The following is a 13,782-nucleotide window of genomic DNA, read 5'->3' as shown; positions in this document are numbered from 1 at the left end:
CGCGGCCGGCTTCCCGCTCGCGGCCGGGCTAAGAGAGGGGCTCGGCCCGGGCGCCGAGACGCGGCGGGGCCTCCGCGGCCGGGTCCGCCGGGTCCCCGAGGGGAAGGGGAGCTGCGGCCGGGCGGTGCCGCCGGGCTATCGTGCGCCGGGTGCGGGCCCGGCCCGGATCCGGCTCGGGGCCTGCCGCGAGGCCTGCGCCGCTCAGCCGCGGGGCCGCCTGCCCCTTTGTGGGCCCGGCCCCGCCGCCGCGCTTTGTGCGAGCGGGGCAACGCGCGCCGAAGGTCAGCTGGGCCGCGGCGGCGGGGGGAGCCCGGGAGCGGCGTGGGGACCGGGGGGAGGCTGTGCGGGAGGCATGGGCGGCTGCGTGCCCCTGCTGTTCAGGTTCTGCGCGGCGCGTGGGGCAGATTCTTGTTTAGCTCTACACGTTTAAAAGGCCGGAGACCTTCAGTTCTTTCCCTTTTCTGCTCTTACTTATCATAGTCTTAAAACACGGGGAACAGTAGCACGTATTGTGGAGGCGCTACTTGAGGGGAAGACGGGAGCGATTATTCCAGTGATGAACTGGTGGCACCTTTAATAGTTTGAGTTCATGGTTTGTAACAGTTGTAAATGTATTTCTTAATATTCTCTCTTTGGTCCTTATTTCAGCCGGTCTTGGTGAACGCTAGCTCTTTTTTGTAATGAGTGATTTGCTTCAGTGTTAAATAGGCAAAGTGGCTTTAATTTTCTTGAGGTGCACGTGAGTGGTTTTTAGGGAGGCTCATAGCAAAGTGCAGTAGGTCAGGAAGGACGTGGGATGTTCCACGCACAGGACGTAGTTTCAGTTCTCTGTTTATCTCCCTCCTAAGCTCAGAGGCCAGCACTGCACATTCCAGAAGGGGAGGAAGACAGAAGGGACTCTTCTCAACCGAGTTCCTCTGGTTGGTCTTCCAGAACGTTTGAGGTACTGCAGTACAGGTAGACTAATGCTGAGGCTGGTACTTAAAATTCCAATCTCTGGGCTGGTTAGCTGCTGCAGAAGAGTACACCTGCTTGAAGAATAGACTGCATTGTATCTATTTCTAGCATTTGCTCTATGCTGTAATATTGATGTTGAAATTGAGTGCTAGAGATGATAATTGCATGAAGTTCAATGGAAACGGATGTTCTTAATTACTTCCAGCATTTTTACGGTAGGGAAAAGTTATGCAGGAAAGCACAAGGTTAAGAACAATCTCTTGTATACTTTTAGGAGTCTGTTGTGACCCACAAATTCTAAAAGATGAAATAATGAGCATTTTTATCCTGAAAGCAGTCACGACAGAGTATCTTGTTAAGTAATCCATATTTACGTTGGTAAGGTTCTAATGCTGTAGTCTTATTAGACTATACTGTGAGTTAGTTAGCTCTGAAATCCAGTGGCTCCAGCTAAGTAGGTGTGAACTAAGGAAAGTAAATATTTTAAATACCAGAAGTATCTTCTGTGCTTAGGCATGAGTATTGTTGCTGCTGTCTGCTCAGTGCGAACTGAGAAAGGAGTCTACTTGGATGTCAAGGACACTTGCTCCCAGGCAAGGGAGGGGGGGAGCATGAGGGAGTTTATGTCAGAGCAAATCCTGCTGGTCTGAATGCTCAATGAAATCAGGCAGAATAGTTTTAAGAGCTCTGGTCTTCACACAAAATATTCTGGAAAACTGGATATTCAGTTCTTATGAGAAACATGATGTTCTTAAGTTAAAAGAGCTTTATTTGATTTTTCTGCTTGCAGTAGCATTTCTAGTTTTTAACTGCTAGCTTTAAAAGTTGGGCAAAGTTTTGCCAAGTAGAATGTCACTGTGTATGTTGCTTTAGCGGTTGTCTCATTTTTTGGAAGCAAGCTGAACCAAGTAATGAAGGTGAATCCATGGAAGAAATTCTGGGCACACATAAGAAGCTAACTCATTTACTGAGCTGTGTTGCACCTTTGCAGTCTGTGGATGCTCAGGGTGAAGACTGTTTCCCGCAGTTGTCTGTAGAGTTACCCGAATCCCTCACTGCTGTACCTCAGCAGGTAGTGCTTCATAGAAACAGGAAGCACAGGAAGCCAGTCGCAGTGAAGTACACTGGAAAGACACTGTCAAGCTCTAGTCCATCTCAGCTATTGCTTAAGGCTCAAAGCTTAGCTTTTTTTCTCTGAGGTGAACGTTTAAGAGATGGCTTTTAATTGATTTAATCGTGCTTTTTTAATTGCTTTTCTGGTTTCTTTTTTTTTTTTTTTTTTTTTTTTTTTTTTTAAAGGAAAATTATCCTTAAGAAAAGTGAAAACTAGGTGTGTGGGAAAAAAGAATAGTAGGAGATCTCCCTCTTGGGGAGAAATACACTGAAAGTAGAGGCATCTTTTCCTCAGTGAAATGTTTTCTGTTGTTTGTTTTATAAATAAGAATCCTTGGAGGCAGTTTGCACTGTTTCAGAATGTATGTGCTGTTAATATCTTAAGCAGCATCAGCACAGCATCACGGGAGAAAAGCAGTTTTGGTCTGTGCTTTCTGTTATGGTATTGCATTGTGAACAGTAAAATAAGAGCAAATGGAGAGATGCGTATAAATACTGCATGCTCACTGCATGTTGCAGGTTTTATGGAGTTTTTCCTGTTAGTTCTCAGTTGTTTTTAACAAATCTTCCCAAGTTGCTCACTTGAAGTTGTTGCTTTGGGTTTTTTTTACCATGCTATTGAGTGTTCAGATGTTAGCTATGCTAGGAAAGGAAAACAAAACCTGGCAGGAATGCTCCATTAATACTCTTAAGTTTTATGCCATGCTTCATCTAAAAAAGAGAAAAATATAAGCACATCCACACTCTAGTTCTAATCCACAGTACATGCTATGCTTCTGTAATGTTCTGGACAACTATTTTAAATATATTCCTGCTCGAGTTAATCTACAAAATGGTGATTTTTTTTGTGTTATTACAGGAATAATGAGAGATTTGGTTACTAATGCCCCAGTGCTTTAATCAGATAAAGAGCTAGATGATTACCATTAACCAAATGGTGCATTTCTGATTGTGACTTGTTTCTTTGTAGAAGCATAGCACTGAGAATTGAGTATGGAAGCTGAGATTGTCTGTTTTCAGTAGGAAGTAAAACATTTGAATGGTGACAATTGTCTTTGTCCTTCTGCATCCGGAAATGTGTTTATAAAATTACTATGAATATTTTCCTGCAGGGAAATGGATTTAGAAAAGAACAGGAAATCCACCTGCAGACAGTTGTTGACTGCTTCCTTTTTTGTTTGCCTTATGTAGAAGCAGTTGTGTATCTTTTCTTGTAACAGTTGATGACCTTGCTGAGATGCTAAGAAAAGCAGAGCGTAATAATGTCTGTTGTTCGAAGTAGCCATCAGCTCCTTTAAAGTGGAGCACCAATTCTTGAACTTTGGTGTCTGTGTTATGAAGCCTTTAAGTTCATGTTTTGATGTTCATTCCTACGTTTCTCACATGTAGTACGAAACAGAGCAAAATTTCATTTAGTCTTTGATGAAAGACAGCAGTGGCTTTTCAGTGTTTGTGTTTGTAGTTTGAATGCTGTCAAGGCGGAGAATGTAGAGTGCCACAGCTTTAAGAGTTGTTCTCAAACACATGTTCAGATGAAATGTTGGAGGAAAATTGTATGTTACATTTTACTAATGCATAAATTGTCAAAAGATTGAAAAGGTTTAAGTGGAGAAGGAGTATTTCAAAACAACTTAGTGTTAAATTAGGGAAGAGAAAGCTTCAAAATAAATTCATTTATGTAAAGATTGCTAGAGCTGATGTTTAACTTAGAAATGTAGGTGTATATGGAGTCATTTCTTGTTTGTTACAGAACTTCCATGAGAGGAAAAAAAAAGTTCTGTTTTCTATACCTGCTAAGGGGTTGATAACTGAAATACTAGGATTATAAATGTTGTAAATCTTAGTCTGTTTCTTTATGCCAAAATGTGCTGTATACACAGAAGTGGATTTTAAAAGTGATTTTTCTAATAGAGAGCTTTATTTCTAAACCGCATGATTTGTTGCTGTTAACACCTCAGTTTTAGAAAAGAAGTACCAGAAGATGTAGCCTTGAGCAAGTTGTAGCATGCTGAGGGTAGGATTCTGGGCTACTGAAGACAACTTTTACTCAGGCTACCAGTGGTGACACCAATGTGACACTTGCAGTGAAGCTGGCACCAGTGTGAACATGCAGTGGGGCTGTTTCAGTTCCAGGTTCGGGAGAGAACTAATCACCTGTGGGGAACAGGCAACTATTATCTGGTTCACATCCCAGAATAGCCTCCTGCATGGTAACATAAGAACAAGTGCTGCTGCAAGAGAAGTCATCCCCCCTTGTAGGAGAGCTTGGGATCAGTGAAAGTGCAGACTTACAGCTGAGAGTCTTGCCCTCCCACTGCCAGCTCGTTTTTGATGTCTTCCTTGTGCCAGTCTAAGCACTCGTGTAGTTGTGTGAGGCTGATTTTGCTGAATGCATTACTTTAAACAGAGAGAAACTGAATGGGTACAAGGCAGCAGAGCCATCCCTTTTGGTGGCAGCTTGCTTTTGTTTGTTGTAGGAATGGTGGGACTGCACTCTGGCATACTGTGTACACTGTGTGCCTGGGGTCCTGCAGCGCAGATCTGACGGATTGTTCTTTGTACTGTAGATAAATCATTTTCTTTAGTTGTTTGTAATGGTATCTGAAGGCTCTTCAGGAATATGCAAGTGAGCAGTTCTTAGAAGTGCTATTAAAATATTTAAGAGCCCTTAAAACATGTAATATTGCTACTTTCTATTTGAAAAATAGTACCTATAGCTCATTGTATCAGTTCAGCACCAGGACTTACTCTCCTCCAGTCTGTGAAAATGGACTCTGCTCTGCTCTTCTCCCCTCAGATTTCTGTCTTAGGATCAGATATCTTAATTGTCTTGATTTTTCTTTATTTACTTAGCGTTGGTCTGGAAATCACATTTGAAACACATTTCTATATACGTTTGTGTATTGATGCATATATAACCCCATTTTAAGGATAAACTCCTAGTTGAAGGAGTTTTTAAATCGATGTGAAGTAGTTCAGTTTTGCATAGAGATAAGCCTGAAGTCGTGGTCTTTGCCCTCTGCTTCTGTGCATGTGCAGTTGTCTTCTGGTAAAAGCAATGAAAATCTTCTCAACTGATCCCTTGATTACTGAATTGTTTATTTTGAAGTATATATAAACCCACATACATGTGTATAAATCATAAGGGTTATGAGTTCCATGTGCAGAATTTTCTTTCCCCTCTTTTTGGAGCACGGAGGAGTTAACACAGCTGAGATGTCTGCGTATGCCTCGTCCCCACATGGCTGATATCTGTGATTATGCAAGTGTGCCCAGGGTGTAATTGAAGACTGGTTGCACAGGTGTGACGAGGGAAGATTTGGCTGGCAGATGTTGATGGTGTACTATAAAATTTTAGCTTGGCTTTGTGTTAGGTCAAGTGCAATCATGTAAAATAGATAGTTTACAAATAAAAGCAGGCACTTCATAACAGAAGTTGAGATGGATGTTCATTTAAATGGCACCTGTAAAGCAGTAATTTTAAGAGCATTTCTGTGTGTGTTAAAATATCTGCTGTCCTAAACAGCTTTATTTTAAACCAGCTGATCAGTTTAAAGAATAAGTATTGTTCTTTGTGCAAATATAATTCTTCCAGGTACATACAGATTCTGCTTTGCTAAAGGAGTGAGTGGGAGGAAATAAGTATTTCATGAGAGCTGTTCCTTAATATGCATAGGAGGAAATAGAGTTGCGTGTCAAACTTTCGTTGTTTTCTAATTTTGAGTGCTTGATCATCCAACCTAAAGCCTTTTTTTTTTTTTCTTTGTAACACTCCAATAAAAGAAAAAGGTTTGAAAATACTGACATTTGCAGTTAAATTTCAGGTAGTGAGTCATTGTTAGGGTTTGATGTTCCGGATTCAGCATTGCAACGTAAAGTTTTGATCTAACCATGTGACAGAAGGGGGGAACAGTACTTTGCAGCAAAGGGTGTAGTAATGTTTGAATCTAGAAAGTACTGAGGGAGCACAAAGTGGCAGAGAGGTGTACCTGCACCTGTCGTTTCCCAAGCATTTGTAATGGCCTGTGTTTTATTTTCTGGCACAGTCTCAGCCCGACTTCAGAGTGATTATGGCTGGATTTTAATTTTGTATTCTATGAAGCATTTCCCAGGCGATACAAGTGAGTGAAATTGTGCATTTCATTCATATTTTCGATAAACCTGAACAGAAATTAATAGTGGTAAAAGAAAATACAGTTCTCTGGTCTGAGAGCTATTGTTCTGCTGAATATGAATCACTAGCTTCAAAACCTGGGTTATTCACCTTGCATCTTCAGAGGGAATGCTGGGAGAACTTTTTTTGGTAATCCAAGGATTCCTCCAAAGAGAGATTTCTATTACTGGCTTTCCATAAAATGTCATTGTGGAGTTGGTGGAAGAAGAGGGTCTTGAGATTACTTAAAATCTGTGAGAAGGATGTTGCAAATGCCTCATCTCCCTAATTTGTCTCTGATGTAGAACATGCTGGGCTTGGAAGAAGGCAGTTATCCATATGTGAGCAGGACTTGGATCATCCTTGGAAAGTAATCAGTGATTGCAGTCTGACTACTGCTGGATTAAGGAGTGAGATCTTGAAATAGTTTAACATAATGTCATTTAGCATGTCGTGACATTTTGTTGCTGCTGACTGGAAGTAAATCTGAAGAGGGTCTACAGAGTTAATTTAGTATCCTTCTCATGCTAATTCATCGCTTTTTGCATTTTTGTCTGAGGCTTGCAGCTACACACAGTGCTCTAAAGGCAGGGAAGTAGTTGCCTGCGGTGACTCAGACACTTGTGATGGAGCAGGAAGTAACCCCAGGTCTGCCACAGACTGAATATCCCACGCCACAGACTACCCTGTACCACTAATTCTATTTTTCACATCTCAAGGAATGCTGAAACTTCTTGTGGAACGTGGTGGTCTGTGGAGTCAGCAATGCACAGCATTTCTGGGTGCTGTGCCTGAGGTTGATAAGAAAGACTGAAAAGTGCTTTTGTTTGTGAGATAAAGCCATGTTCTCAAACGAGTGTTTCCTGGAAAGTGTGTTCTGAAGAAATAAGGAATGTAGAGTCGGTGCTCTGTGCAGAAATAGGACCATGTAAACTTACCAATAACCAAGTTTAAGAATGCAGGTAGCATTGTAATAACAATTAAAAACAAGATTTTAAATGGTGAAAGTTGAATCCTTATGCTACAATACAACAGGAGCAGTTGATTCAGAACTAATGAGCAGAGAACAAATGAGTCACTTAAACAGTTTTGGGTTTAGTGGAGACAAGTACTTCAAAGAATGGATGCTAGTAACACAGGGCATGTAGAAAATGGGAAGTTAAGGAAACGAAGTACTGAAAAGCTTTAAACAATCATCTATAGTGTGAACATTTTGTTTCAAAAATATAGGAATACCCATTTTAAGAATATGGACTTGTTTCCTTACATTTAAAATTCTATGTACTTTATCCCATTTGTGAGTGGTGTGAGAGAGAAAATGAGGACATTGTCTTTCTGTTATTCTTCTAAACATTCTCATTCCAGCTCACATCAGAAGATTAAATACCTGAACTGGAAAAGGGACAGCTGGATATCTGTTTTATAGGGAGGAATCAGATCTGTGAATTGCACTGTTAGGCTTTCAGTGCTACTGCTGTGGGGTTGTACTTGAAACCACACATGGTGGTACATCTGTGTGTGACGTACCTCGTGGCAGAAAGGTCTCCGTGCCCTCCTGTATGCGGTCACCTCCACAGGCAGGTGAGCCGTTCTTCACGTCTCCACTGGGTTCCATTGTTCAGCCCTGTGTACAAAAATACAGAACGGATTAAAGAACACAAGAACCAATTAATATTTAAGACAGAAGTACACATGAACCTAAGCAATGCACAAAATGGAGAGGTCTGTATTAAAGTAGTCTATATACCTAATCCTTTTCTGACTCTTCCTTCTACAAAGCAGCTCTGTGTTGTGATTGGTCTCCTGTGAGCCACGTCTTTCTGGAATCAGGTCAGGTTGTTTTGATGGTCTGTTCCCTAGTACTATTTAGTTATGCAGGAAAGTTTCTGAGTACAAAATAGATCTGGAATTGGAATAGTTACTGCAGGAAGATTTTGTATGTGAAAGCACAACAAAGCATAGATATTTCTTTCAGCTTAGCTTTACTGAGTTAAGGTAGGCACTTCTATGCCACACCCTCTTCCCTGTGTCTGCCACAGACACAGCAGTGGTGATGCAATATTGCATGGCAATTACAGTATACAGTGAAGAATATAGTTTTTGCAAAATCACTCTGAGGAAAGAAAGGCAGCCCTCAATTTGTCGCACTTGGTAGGATTTGCTGTTAACACTGAGTTGTTCTGTGCTTGTGTGTTTTTCCTCAACTTGTGTCTAGAGTCCATCTATGGATATGATGTTTCATAGAGCAGAATTCAGTGCTTTCTGCATCAGATTCTTATGATGGTACAGCATGGAAAATAACTTTTTGTTTTCCCCTGCAACTTACTGATATACGTAGTAGCTGGTCACTTTGTATGCCTTGCTTACTTTTTAATGCAACCTGCTAAGCCTGGAACTTTTGAAAAGGTGTCTGTTTACCTGTTTTTTATAGACAGAATTACTGTTTCGGGATGATCCTCATGTAGTGCAGTTTAGTTTGCTCTAGTCATGGTGAAAGGAAATGAGATACTGCTAAAACATAAATAAGTGAATTAAAACTGTTTTCCCTGTTGCTAATTGTTCATGTGGAGTTCTGTGTGTTTTCACATGAACCGTGTCTTTATTTTGTCAGATTCTTTGGTTTCTGCCACGATCTTTATTTTGAAATCCGTGCTTCTGCTTTACCTCATTTAGCCTTGCTGCGCTCAAACTGTGGCAGACTGCAGGAAGGTGCACTCCTTTGGTAGCCAGAGGAGGCTGCGGTACGGGACGGACGGCTGTTGTTCTGCATTCAAACCACTTTGTTATGCTGTAGGTTCCAGGTGCGGGCATGCTGGAGGTTCAGGCGTCCTCTGTCAGGGAATGCTCTGAGTACTGACTGACTGCTGATAGTTACACTGAAGACAGAGCTGGTGAACAGAGAAAAGAGGAGGCCTTGGTCACAGAGCACCGCTAAAGGTACAGTGCAAGAATGTGCATCTCTGAACAGTGATTCTCGTCTGTGGTGGGTGGGGTCCTGCAGTGTCAGCAAGCTGAGTTATTTACTTGGTTTTGAAAAGGAAAAAATACACTAAACTCCTGTTTGGAAATGATCCACAACCTTTTAATGCCAGCATTTGGTTTTGATTTGTATTTAAAGAATGGCTCTTTTTCTGTCTATTTATAACTATATGTAATGGAAAAGATTGTTTTACTAGCCTGTCTTTCATCACAAGAGACAACCAAATATCAGTGATTTTTGCTTATACCAGTTTACATAGTGTATCTCTGCATTTTCTTTTTCTAGCGGTGGCGTTGATTTTAGTACAGCTTGAATTTTCAGAAATTTCATTTATAGTTTCTCTTTTATTTCTGTTCTGCTTCCTCTCCTTTCAAGCTCAAAAAAAGGGAGAGATGTCATATAGTGGTATATAACACTTTGTTGATGGCCTGAGTGTACAAATCAATCTGTTTTCTTATTTAGTTCTAAGCATAAATATGAGTGAGACATGGAATGTTCTCTAATTATATAGTGCAGACTGAGTGGGCCAGACACAGGATTTCTGCTTTTGATCAGACATTTCTGGTTGTCATTCTAGAATGAAATCTGGGGTTTTATTGGTTAGAATTTTTTCTCCTATGTACTTTGTTTCAGAGTTCATCTCCCTGCAGGACTAGTCTCCTAGCAATATAGTCTCTGATACTCAGTGCTAACTTTGATCTTGATTCTCTGGAATTTATGCAGTGAATTGCAAAGTTCTGGATTGGTACAGTATGGGTTATTCACCTGAAATTGATGAAGTTCTTTGTTTCTTAAAAAAAAAAAAAAAAGCTATGTTTTATGTGGTTGTTGTATACCTTGTCTAGGTTGCTCTTCCTAATTTTACATCATAAAATTATTGGGAAGAAAACCTTTGGCAGCTAGAAACAGGCAGCATGTGGGTGGGTGTTCAACGTCCTGGCAGAGATAGGAGAAAGAGCTAATGACAGTGGTTGAAATGAAATAACACTAGCCACAACTCAGGTTTTTGTACTGGATGAGATACTTGTCACTGCAGTTAAACGGGTGTAATAACATAGTGCTTGTGTTTACAGTGCTGTTTGCATCTGCTACAGTTGCTGAGTTTGGAAAAGATCTGGATTGCCCGCTAGTAATGACTCAGCTGGTGATAGCATTTGTACAAGGGAACATACATGGTAGTATCAGACACGTGTTGAGTGTTGGGGTCTGGTGGTTCACTGCAGATAATCGCAGAGGATGAACAGTCCCATGATTATACAATTCATAGGCATTCACTAAACCTTTCTTCTGCTGCCAATGAAGTACTGGTGACACGAATCTTTCAGTTTATTTTATGTTATAAATGTTATGAATATTGAATTGCATGCATTTCTGATGGCAGTGGCTAACTGTATTTACTGTTAGTTATCATTTAGACCTGCAAAGCAATTGGTATTTTCAACAATTGACTTAGTTTGGGGGTTTTGGCATTCTTTGGACTCTACAGCATCTTGAAGTAGCCAGCTGTCAGTGTTCTCCACAAATTTGAGTGCTATGTAACGAAGGGATCTAATTCTCAGTGCTCCACAACTGGGCTTTTCTTTATATAGGTATCATTCTCAAATATGATTGTGCAGCTGAAAAAATGAAAGATTTTGTGTTACCTTGGTCATAACTGTTAGGTGTTAAGAGTTACTGATTCTTGAATGCAACTCTCTGAATTCACTTAGTTCTAAAATGTGATTGACATAACTGCGTCACGTATAGAAGCCTTTGCTAAGGCATTTTTCTGTCCTTTCACCATTCTTAGGCACTACACAGATTTTTTTCTTGTTTCAAACACTAAGGTAACTATACAGATATTTGGTGGTGGTTTGTTTTGTTTCTTTTTTTCCCCCAACACTAATTCTGTTACCTTCTCAAAAGGCATTTAAGGCATTAGTCCCAAGCGTAATCTATTGAGAGCAAGTAAAGGTGTCGGAAAAGTTGATGGTGTTAGCCTGAGGGTGTTAAAAGTACCCTCTGTTTCAGTGAAATAGGTTAAGTTTGGATTCCAGGATGGTGCCTGAAGCTAGTGCCTTGGAGAGGTGAGAAGCTGAGATGGCACAAATTTATTCATACGTACTGTGTTACTGCCATGGCACATGAGATATGTTATCTTTCTGAACTTGAAGGTGTTTTCCATGTGTCTGCACGTCAGCTGGGCTGTTCAGTTTGCTGTACCTTCCTGCTCTCACAGTGACTTTAGCTCAGGGGTTTCCCAGCCTGTTCAGGTGTTGCTTGCTGCAGCACGGCTCCGTACAGGGCTGGCGGCTGCTGGGACAGCCATGCATGGCAGGAGGTGGAGCCCCGGGCATTGGGCATGGCTTACTGACTGCTGAGCTCTTGGCACGTAGTCCACAGGTTGCTCCTGCTGCTTTTCTTCGTCTCGGTCCCTGGGAAACTTCCTTGACTCTCACCTGGTGGAACAGACAGTGATGAATCGTAAACATACTGTGTATTTAGTCAGTGTCTTCTGTTAAGAGCACCAAATCCTTGGCAGTGGTGCTAACTTGCATGTGTTATGGATCCAGTAAAAGCTTCCACAGTCTACCTGAATTTCAGAACCTGAATTTCAAATAGTAGGAAAGCATTTTTAAGACTCAGGTGCTGCAGCCTTGCTTTGTCTGTGAGCAGAACAGCTCTTGGCAGTGTGTTCCCCTGCTGCCTCCGCTGAAATGTGCCTCGTGTGATCTGTCGGATCTGTCACTGGTGCAGCCCCATGGCTCACAGGAGGTGACGCTACCATGCGCTTCCTGCACTGCTGGCCATCAGCGGGCTGGGCTGGTTTCACCCAGAGCAGAGCTGTCCTCGGGCTGGAGTTGGGAGTGTTAAAGTGCGTCTCTTCTTTCACTCTGCTGGTTAAACTTAGGCAGATTTGTTTGATGTTTCAAATAGTAGGGGTTGTAGGAATTACTTTCTGCAGATGACAACCAGCATCCTGCGGTTTGTTGGTATTGCTTATGCGCTTGCTCCCAGTGTGTGGAACAAAGCTAATGGCAAGCTTTGCACATAGGGTTGTGTTGTTTTGGGTTCTTTTGTGGTTTTTTTTGACCTGTAGAAAATGTTTTGTAACTAAAAATAACATTAAACTCTTATTTCCAGTTAGATGTTTGGTTTCGGTTGGTAATTTGCTGAGAAAGTTTGACAAAGGCAAATACAGACTAACTGTATTATGCTATGAACACTTTGATTTGCCATTATCTTGTAGGTTTTAAGGCATCTATGAAAAACGGGAACTTATGCTTTGGACAGCTTTGGGCTTGGTAAACTGCAGTTTCTTGCATTATCCAGCTTCTTCTTTGCTTGTTCATTTCGGTGGCTCGGTTCACAGATTCCTGTGCATTTTGGCTCCATGCTTTGTGGGATGGTGCTCAGTTGTGTTTGAAGGCCAGGCACAGGCAGGAGTGGTGCCAAACCAGGGCTGTGCAGTATCTTCTTCAGTGCTTCTGAAGCACTGAAAGCTGATGTGGAAGTGCATCTGTGTGCGAGGTCTTGTGCAAAGCTTGGAGGTTGGTTACCTAACTGTGGTACTGGCTCCTGGAGGTGTTATCAGCCAGAGCAAAGCTCACCTGGCCAGTCAGACTGCCTGGGGAACAGTGGTTTTCCCAGTGTTGTTTGTGGGTTCTGGGGATCAGGAGGTGTGGATGCAGGTAAGATGAAGCACACAAAAACTATTCCAAAACGTGTTTACAATTTCTGCAAGGTGATGTTTTCAGAATTTTACACAAGAATATGTATGTGATTTCTATGCTCGTTCCAAGCAGTGTGGTACTGTGCAATTACTCTGTGTGTGTGCAGTTTGTTTTCCTGGACCACAGTGTGACACCACGAGTCTCCCATCTGCAGATTTTGGAGAAAACTAGCAGTAGTGCTCAGTTATCACTGGGGCTGTCTGTCTGAACTCTCTGCAACAAACTGGTGGGGCGTAACTTCCCCAGAGCATAGATTTGATTTGTCATAGATCACTTAAACTTCCCATCTAGAGGAAATGCTTGAAGTAGGAAAACAAGGCCAAAAAACTACCATTCCTTTTGGATCTGGACCATGTAGGGTCCAGTAGTGAAAACTACTGCATGGTTTTATGTCCAAAGATAAGATCTGGATATTTTGAGAGCAAGGCGCTCAAGGTGGAAGAAAAGACTTTGGAGGGATGAGATGATGCTGGTATGGGGCACTTGAGAGTTGAAGACTCAGACTGAATGCCAGCTCCCAAAAACCTGTGTTTGAGCTCTGGATTGGAGAAAAGGGGCTTTTGCTGAAAAGAGTGACGTTGACCACTGTGGCTGTTTTGTGAACGTCAAGGGAAAAGTTGTTTTGCTTCTTGGAATCTCATAGTTTGTTCATCACGTGCCCTGAATAGCGCATGCCTTGCTAAAGCACGCACAGTATGCTGCTTTGAGGTATCTAGTCCAAGTATGAGTAAGCTTGTTTGTGGTTGAAATAATTCTAAATATGGGAAGCTTGCCTATTGGTTACTATTCCCATGTCAAATATAAAGGAGATTAAAGATGAAGTTTATTTTCGGTTTCATACACAAGAGATACAGGGCTGATGCACA

General features: G+C 41.7%; 1 protein-coding gene across 6 annotated transcripts in view; it reads left to right on the top strand.

The window, feature by feature from the left end:
• Positions 1–13,782, top strand: part of SIAH1 (siah E3 ubiquitin protein ligase 1) — a 64,476-nt gene that overhangs the window by 47,185 nt on the left and 3,509 nt on the right. For 3 of the 6 annotated variants that reach the window (XM_048958368.1, XM_048958367.1, XM_048958366.1), the window contains one exon: positions 9,018–9,160. The exons of 2 other annotated variants lie outside the window; for them this stretch is intronic. The gene's annotated coding sequence lies outside the window, so the exon portion shown is untranslated. Of the gene's footprint in view, positions 1–432; positions 944–9,017; positions 9,161–13,782 lie in introns of those variants that run through there. One more of the 6 variants, XM_048958369.1, reaches the window with a different exon arrangement.

This window comes from Lagopus muta, chromosome 12, assembly GCF_023343835.1.
Source record: "Lagopus muta isolate bLagMut1 chromosome 12, bLagMut1 primary, whole genome shotgun sequence".
NCBI classification, from domain to species: Eukaryota; Metazoa; Chordata; class Aves; order Galliformes; family Phasianidae; genus Lagopus; species Lagopus muta.
The sequence above is the reverse complement of the archived record's forward strand: the minus strand, read 5'-3'. Positions and strand labels throughout refer to the sequence as shown.